This window comes from Silene latifolia, chromosome 2 (assembly GCF_048544455.1).
Source record: "Silene latifolia isolate original U9 population chromosome 2, ASM4854445v1, whole genome shotgun sequence".
NCBI lineage: Eukaryota > Viridiplantae > Streptophyta > Magnoliopsida > Caryophyllales > Caryophyllaceae > Silene > Silene latifolia.
The window spans coordinates 14,171,822-14,181,113 of NC_133527.1; the positions used below are offsets into that span (position 1 = coordinate 14,171,822).

The 9,292-nt window shown below is 31.4% G+C and overlaps 2 long non-coding RNA genes across 2 annotated transcripts; one reads left to right on the forward strand and one right to left on the reverse strand.

Moving 5' to 3' along the window:
* Positions 1-1,081: 1,081 nt before the first annotated feature.
* On the reverse strand, positions 1,082-6,174 carry LOC141628503 (uncharacterized). Its single transcript, XR_012537141.1, has 2 exons — positions 5,955-6,174; positions 1,082-1,259 (listed from the first exon to the last, which is right to left on the reverse strand). It is a non-coding gene; the product is annotated as an uncharacterized LOC141628503 (long non-coding RNA).
* LOC141628497 (uncharacterized) lies at positions 1,567-3,492 on the forward strand. Its single transcript, XR_012537140.1, has 2 exons — positions 1,567-1,868; positions 3,029-3,492. It is a non-coding gene; the product is annotated as an uncharacterized LOC141628497 (long non-coding RNA).
* Positions 6,175-9,292: the final 3,118 nt, after the last annotated feature.

Below are 9,292 nucleotides of genomic sequence, written 5' to 3' on the forward strand. Positions count from 1 at the left end.
TTTCTCTATTATACTTATATATATATATATATAGATATAGATAGATAGATAGATACTAGTTTAAAACCTGTGTAAATTGCACGGGTATATATAAATGCATTACAATTTTTATGTTTAAACATTATTATATAAATTTATAGAAAGAATAGTTCATCTAGTTCAGCGTAAATTGACATGTTTATTTGTCTGAAGTACATGTTAATTACACGTCACACATTAGAATAGTTCATCATAAATTACACATGTTTGTTTGTCTAAAGTAGTGTTTGACTAAGTTATTGAAAGTCCATTCTTTACGCGGGGATATAGCAAATTACCCCATAACTTTTAAACTACGTGCATATCAGCCCCCTAAGTTTCACTTGTAACAAATTAGCCCCGTAACTTTTTAAAAATGTGCAACTAAGCTCAAATCAATTTTTTACCATTTTTTTAAATAAAACCTATTGTTTTCTATTATAAAAACTATTATAAATATATTTCTTAAATAATTAAATACAATATTTACAGATTCAACCGAAAATGCAAACCAATTTTAGTATAAGAAAAAATTTGGTCATGTAACTTTTCATTGTAACATCATTAACAATTCTCATATTAAGAACATTTTTCGCCAAAATAAAAAAAAAATTGAACATGTTTTTTAATAATCAAGAATTTTGGGATTAAAATCTAATCAATAATTTTGATTTTTAATAATAGTAAAAAAAATTAATTTGCAAATTTTATTCTCAAAAATAATAAATGTGGTTAATTGCACATCGAGAGATGCTACATTTATAAGTTAAGGGGCTTGATTGCACATACTATTAAACTTATGAGGGTGATTTGTTATATTCCCCAATCTTTACGTATATATTTAACTGTTTTTCGTGATCATTCTATCGCTAATCGTGACATAGAATGACTTTAATTTCGTCAATTCACATAACAAATGCACCCATTTTTTAATCTTTATTCGGGATTTATATTTAACCGAAATACGAATTCCTCGTGATACTCGTACATAAGACATCACCATATGAATATACTTCGTGGGAATAATAAATGAGACGAAATCATTTTATTTTAGCATAAGATCAACCCAAAGCATTTTTTAAAAATACTACTGTAAAATTATACATTCAAGAATCTCCAACATAAACGTAAAAAGAAAAACAGGTTGCTATTTCTTGTGCTTTGTTGAAGATGCCTGGTGTGGACTAATAGAATGGTTGTCCGTAGTAGTTTGGCTCAACTCAAGCAATTGAACGAACTTCCTGATAAACGTGCAATACTTCATTAAAGTCAAAAAAATTCTAAATATGACAACACCAAAGGAATGACAAAGCGTCTTGCTTGTAACGGACACTATCTGTCTTCCAATTAGTCTCTTGTATAACGGATGTATCCGTTATACCAATAAAACGGATCAAGTAAGTTACCATATAAGATTAAATGGTAGGATATAATTTAAAGAGATAAAATTATTTAAAAAAGGAAAACTAATCAACCTAACCGTCTAATGACTAATGAGTGTAAATCAGTGTAATTATATTGTTGCCTATATTCATGCCTTGTTTTCTTTCCAAAAATCTTGTAGAAGATTTTCCTTCCATTCCCATATTTTGTCTTTCACGCTTCTCCATAACCGCTCTACCTCCATTTTCGTTCAGATTCAACCTACCATCTTCTTCCCCATTTTTTTGTTCAGTTTCAACCTAATTGTAGCTACTTTTTAATTATCATAATTTCGGATCTAAACTTACCATAGTACCGGTTTTTTTGCAATCAATTTGTTGTTTGTATTTTCAGTTTTTCGGAAATGACGAGGAAGCAAGCAGCAAAAAAGGGTTTGGTTGAAGCAACTTCATCAAGTGGTATTAAAGGTATGATTTAGTAATTTAATATAGTACTGATTTCACTATTTTTTAATTAGATAATTTCATTGTAGTTACTTGTTTGGGTCGATTCTTTGTTTTCAGAAGATGAAAATCCGAGACAAGCAGTTACAATTAAGAATAAGAGGAAAGGCCGGCCTAATAATGGAGAGAATGAAGTAAAACAACGACTTAATGGTGTTGATGTTTATTTGTCGGTTTTATAAGTTTTTACATCTTGATTAATATTGTTACCATGGTTAATCATTTAGTAGCCGTTTTTGATAATTTTTTAGTACGTTGAATTAGATCTGTTTTTTTGGAACTTATTAGGATCATAATGTGAGCAAGTTTATACTATTTGTAGCTTATGACCATTTGTAAAGAGTAGTTCAGATTTCAGTTTTTGTGACCATTTTGTTGAACTTAGTGGCCATTTGTTGATGTTTAATTACATCTTTTTTTGTAACTTATTAAGATCAGAATGTGACCAAGTCTATGTTATTTGTAAGCTTAAGACCGTTTGTTAAAGAGTAGTTCTGTTTTCAGTTTTTGCGACCATTTTTGCTGAAATTAGTAGCCATTTGTTGATTGTTGATGTTTAATTAGATCTTTTTTTTTGTAACTTGTTAAGATCATAATGTGACCAAATTTGTGCTTATTTGTAACTTAAGACCAGTTGTTAAGGAATATTTCTGTTTTCAGTTCTTTGTGTCCATTTTGCTAAACTTAGTGGCCATTTGTTGATGTTGAATTAGATATGTTCTTGTAACTTGTTAAGATCAAAATGTGATCAAGTTCATGCTATTTGTAGCTTTAGACTATTTGTTAAGGAGTACTTTTGTTTTCAATTCTTTGTGACCATTTTGCTGAACTTAATGAGCAAATAAATGCTGTAAGTAGCTTAGGACCATTTGTGACCAATATGCTAATCTTTGTGGCCATTTATTAGCTTAGTACCATTTTGATGAACTTAGTAGGTACATATATGAGTATTTTATTAGTTACCATTGTTGTGATATTTATCGCTAAATATATTGTTCCTAGTTTAATTATATTTTGTAAGTACTCATTTAATTTTTGTATTTGAATATGTAGTTCAAGTGTTTTGACCATGAATAACTAGTTTGTAGCCATGTTTCATCTCTATTTTTTTTTACGTTTGACAGGACTTCTAAAAAGATTACTGATGCATACGGGTCCTCGGGTGGTTTGTTTAAACTGATTAAGTAGAAGAAAAGTGTTGAAGAGATTGGTTTTGGGGGCTGTTGGAGGTTAGAGCTAGCAGAATATATCATGTAATGATAGATTGGTTGGTTGATGACGCGTTATGACCTAGACTTCAGGATGTTCTTGATTGATAAGGAGCAGTACTTTGTTTTGACGAGAGATGATGTACATTTATGTTTACCTTGTAACCATGGGAAGGAGGTTTTGCACACCTCAAGTAGAATGCTATTTTTATCTGGATTTGGTAATTGATTTAAAACTGTTACTGCTTTCTAGTTGTTGTTGATATTTCATTCACATTTTGCTCTTAATATGTGAATGACTAAGTATTGAACGCATCCTGTTTTGGTCATTTTCTAGTTCCGATTGTGAATTAATTGAACAAGTATTGCTTTTAAGACAATATTATGCCTTCTTTATTTTCCTAGTTAAATAATTTTGTGGTCAAATATATACAATTCTAAGCTAGTAACAAGTTTACTAGATACGGTCACAACATCATCAAAGTTAGTTGGTCACAAAATAAAGGATATCATGTTTATTTGGTCACAAAGTTATCAAACTTCTACCTTAGATAGATAGTGAACAACTACTGCTTTAAAGACAATATTACGCCTTGTTTATTTTTTTAGTCAGATAATTTTGTAGCCATATGTCCACAATTTGTCGCTACTAACAAGTTCACTATATAGTAGCATATCATGAAATTATTTATGACTAAGAAAATTGAGTTTAATTTGTAACCAAATATCTGTAACATGTAATTCAGAAAATTAATTTTGTGACCATAATGACTAGTAAGATATGGTCACAAAAATAGCACGCATCTTAATTAAGTCTATTGACGTATTTGATATGGTCTCTCATCGTGTGTCTAACTAACTCTTCACCTCCAGAAGTGACAACTAGAACACGATATTGAACACATGGACGAACCAAAGCTTCGGTCGTCATTTCAATTACGTCACCCTCTTTTGCCGTTATTTTTCGTTCATACATGTGAATGCGATGCCATTGAGGGGGCGTTAAGATATTGTTATGATCAAGGTTGTGTTTAAAAATTTCCCAAACTCCGTCCCTGTTGAGTTATGTCCTTATGGAGGTCTTGATTGCAATCACATCTAGCTAGTAATGTTGACTCGCTTCGTTTGGGTACCTTACAACATTGCTGTCCCATCAAAATTCAATGATCGTCCATTAGCATGCCCCTGACACGAACAAACAAAATATCTCTGATACTCGATATTCTTCTCATAGGACGAGTGCCTTTTCTAGTACTAAATCTTGCTGCTCGAGCATGTCTATTGTACACAGTGAGTAAGTATTGCCATTTTGTAGCCTTCAATCCGACATGAGAGCCAGTAATATCAAATTCTAAAACATAAAAGTAAAAACAAATAATCAGAAGCTATTGAATCATGTTATGTGGTAACATAGTAACCAATAATGGTTACAATTTGTTCGATGGCGGATACAAATTATATGTGACGACACCAGGGTTAAAGAAAATGTTCATTACCTTTTTTAATAGAATGAATTGATCCATCGTTTCACCATTGTTACTCATATCAATTCTGTTCCTACCATTGTTACTCATATCGTTTCACCATCGTTCCTACCTCTGCCAATCAATCATTGATCCATCGTGATTATCTTCTTCATTTAAAGATGGACTTACCATATCGTCATTATGGGGTGTAAATATGGTATCCTCATCGTCTTTCACACAAATGGGATGGTTGATCATCTTACAAACAGAAAAAAATTGATGAAAACGATTGATTGGCAGAGGTAGGAGATGAACAGAATTGATATGAGTAACAATGGTGAAACCGTTGTGTCTGGGTACTTGCATAATATGGGAGACTAATTAAAAATATTTTAATTAAGGTAAGTGTATTATTTAGTTGCTAGTTTTGTGGAAGTTGTTTTTAATTAAATCACATGACTAAATTTACCCAACACATATTACTTGTTAATTAGATTTAAATAACTAATATCCGGGTCCGTTTCACTATTGTCGTGTTTACAACCGTTATAAACAAGAATTTGCGATTTTTTATATGTCAAGGGAGCCTAGAATAACGATTTGATACTGACGGGGTTTGAATCCAAGTTATGCAAAAACATGTGATAAACTGGCAATAAAATAAAAATAAAATCTTCATCCTATTCTAGTTAATTTCGTAGGATGTCCCCAAGTGTGAAATTTGCTATTATGATTACGCACACCAAAGTATAGATAACAATATACAAATGAACTTGCATACATGTTTACCATGCAAAAATGTTATCTCCGTCTCATTGCTTTTATCTTGCGACACATCATCATTTACATAATAAAATTAATATCAATTTTTCTTAAGTTAATGACGTGTCACAAGAAGAGTATAGTTTATACAGGAGAAGGACACAAAATGGGACAGGAAATCCACTCTCCGTGCTCATGGTCGTCAATATCTAAATGTGTTAGCAAAAGAAACTTTAGTTCCCGAAAAAAAAATTGGAATAACAAAAATAAAATTTCAAGGAAGGGATTCGGATTCATATTAATATAAAGCATGCAACAGAAATATTTATTTCATTGATTCAAACAGGTGAATTAGAATGAATATGAAACCCAAAAACCTTGTAGTTGATTAAAAAAAAGTTTCACACCTTTGATGGTACTCTAAACTCGTAGGATGTCCAAATAAATGAGTTAGACATAGTTTATAACAATAACAATTGGGAACCTATTAGATTAACACATCAATTGAAATTTGTATACATAATGAAGCAAATAATCAAAATTCAGTATATCAAATTGGGTTATAGTGAGAAATTAGGGTCAGCTATAGAACTATAGAAGAAGAGCATTCTGACCTGGTAAAAGCCGTAAATTGGTTGGTTGAGAGCATAATCTATACAGTATTGTTCTTGCTTGTTGGAATCACAAGTCATTACGGAGAAGACGTAAGCGGTGGATTAAGATTGCAAACAAATTTTTAGGGTTCTCCATGTAAAATTATACAGAGAGTCAAAAGAGATGAGAAGAGGGTAATGAATGGAATAGTGGTCTAGTGGATGCCTGGATGACGGCTAAAAAAAGATGCCGTTTTTGACATATTTTAGGGTTTGTACTTACGGTAGAATCTGGAATTCTTAGGCGGGAAAATATTGCATATAAAGATGACACGTGTCAAGTTTGGTGTGTAATGTTTCTTCTACTAGTTTTTGAACCCGTGCACTGCACGGGTGGTAACGAAAAGTGTTATTAAAAGTAAAAACTTACGTATTTTATTGGATTTAGTAAATTACTAAATTTTAGAAAATTGCATTTTGTCTATTGATACACTTTTGAAAAGTTTATTTTGCTTAATTTTATTTGAAATATTCTGGATTTTTTTTTTCTCGACTTTTTAACGTATAAGAGCTGAAATCTGAGAAGTGGATATAAAATTATTGTGGATTTATTAACTTGTTTATCTACGCAATATACATTTAATTTTTACTCATTGTTGTACGCTTTTTATCAATTATATACCTTCTCTCTCATTTTTTTCTCCCACTCACCATCGTTTGGACATTTGGAAGTAGTGTTCAGGATCACTGACCGACCACCTCGAGACCCACCAGCACACCCTCCACCGCAGTGGTGGCCGCACCCAACATCTCGGACCACGACATCCCTTTAGGCCCCTTATCTCAGCAGTCCCCAACAACTAATCACCACCTTGGAATCCATATCCCACATCCTCCAACTACTTTCCTCCTCTTGCCTCCATTATCCCAGGCCCACCCCATGCGTGAACCTTAACCCTTCTCGTAACCAAACCCGGTCCATTCAAACAATTTTGAAAATTTAGGCTTTACACTGAACTTGAAATTTCGATTTTGTCACATAAGATGATTTTTTTATATAGTCAAATCAAGTTTCGATCGATTTTTTATTATAGGTGGATTCGGTATAGATTTGGAGCGGATATGGAGTTGGAAAAAGTATAATGAATCGGGTATGGATTTTGAAATATTTGGAAATGGATCAGTGATCCAATAAATGGATCGGGATTGGATCTCGCAAAATCTGATCCAACCCGATCCATTGCCATCTCTAATTATTATATTACCCACAAAAATACGCACTAACCATCACCACCCCTTGCCGGCTGCTAGATGAAGTCGAACCACATTACCCCCACCCAGGCACCCAGACAAACTTCAATGTCCTTAAGCGCCACGGATATCCTCTTAGACCCACTTACGCACCCACTTAGACCCGTGTCTAGCCACCCTCCCGCCCCTTTCACGCCTCCCTGCGTATCCAACAACCATTGCTCCCTCAATTACATGCATGTCAGCCACCACATGAATCTAGGTCCCCTTCTCTTATTCCATCCTAGCCACTCTTTTCCATAACCTTGCATAACCCTAAATTAATTATTATCACTCCTTAATTTGATATAATCGATACATGCATAATATTATCTTCGTACATGTATTATGATTCAAGCATAATCGTGTTAGTTGTATATTTAGCCCCATTACTTTGCCTAATTATGAAATTAAACCCATTAAGTTTAGATTGTAGTGACCAGGCCCCATAAGTTATATAAAAGGTGAAATTAAACCCCTTACCTAAAATCTCATGAGAAATTCAATATATCATATATTAAAAGCGAAATTGATTATACTTTATATAAAATATACAATTAAATTTAAAAAAAAATTCAACAAATGAAATCATAATCTAAAATGAATTAACATCAATTAGAGAAGATTTTAAATTATTTTATAAAAAGAATTAAATTTTATAAATGAACTAAATATATTTCCAAAATATTTACCAATTATTTAAAAAAATAAATCTTTAAAAAATATACCATATATATTTTTTTTTTGAAAGAAGCTGAATAGTCTAAAAATATATGTGCCTAATTTTAATTGTATAAAGTTTTCTTAGGTAACAAAGAAATGATTTAATAAAAAAACGTTTTTTTCTCAAAAAATATAAAATAAAATAAAATATTTCATTTCTTTTAGAATTTAAAAATATAATTTTATTTACATTTAAAAAATCCGATCTTTTTTTTAAATAAAACATAACTAATTTCGGTTTTTACGGAATGAGAAAATGAATTTCTCATGAGATTTTGATATGGGGGTTTAATTTCACTTTTTGCAAAAGTTAAGGAGCCTAATCACCTCGATTTAAACTTAAGGGGTTGAATCTCACAATTAGACTAAGTTAATGAGCTAATTTACTACTTTCACGGTTTCAGAAATAAGATAACAAATTGTGTGTACTGTTATCATGTATTTTGATTCCAATGTCGTATTATTTCTTTTTCTAAAAATCGAAGTTGTGTGGAAGTTTGCGTAAAAATTAGTACTCCTGTCTTTATTTCATTGTCTCACATGCTTTTAAACTTTGGATGAGTTGATTTTTATCAACTTGTATCTGTATGCACAAATTTTACAAATATCAAAAATGTTACCTGATGTATAAATTGGATCCTTACCATGTGCTCATTGGGCACATGATAAAAAATCGTAAAATAACTTATCCAACTATCTTATTCAAGTAAAAAATTGACAAATTCTGAAAAATGTCCATATAAATTACATTAGTCATAACTCGTAAGTCGTAACTATAGAGCCCCTTAGTTTTTGTCACAATTCGGGATTTTTAGCCCTCGTTTGCTTCTTACCCTCAATATAGAAGTCTATCAACAGCCTCAATTTTTTATGAAATATTAATATTATAGTTTTGGTTACCATAATCTTTTCATCCGAAACCCCCTTATTAAATCTTTCATTTAATGATCTCAAATGAGGAAAGGATGATGCGATTGAATAGTTAGACAGACGTGTTATTTTTCCCATAAGATTTAAGTTTTAAAAAGTGATATATGAGATATTATTGATTCTATGATAATATGCTGATAATAACACAATCTCGTTTTATGGCAATATTAAATTATCCTAGTTATTATGGGAATATAATGAAGGCCAATCAAAGAAAATTTTTCTCATTTAATGTTTGTTATTATAGCTTCCTCTTATAATCACGGTATAATCATGCTTTTTTTTAAGGTCTATGTATTATGGGAAAGAATCAATAATTGACATTTTATTTTAGTTTAAAAAAATATGAAAATGAAAATATAATATAGTTTGTGGGAATGACACATGGCAATGGGAGAGGGAATGACACGTGGCGA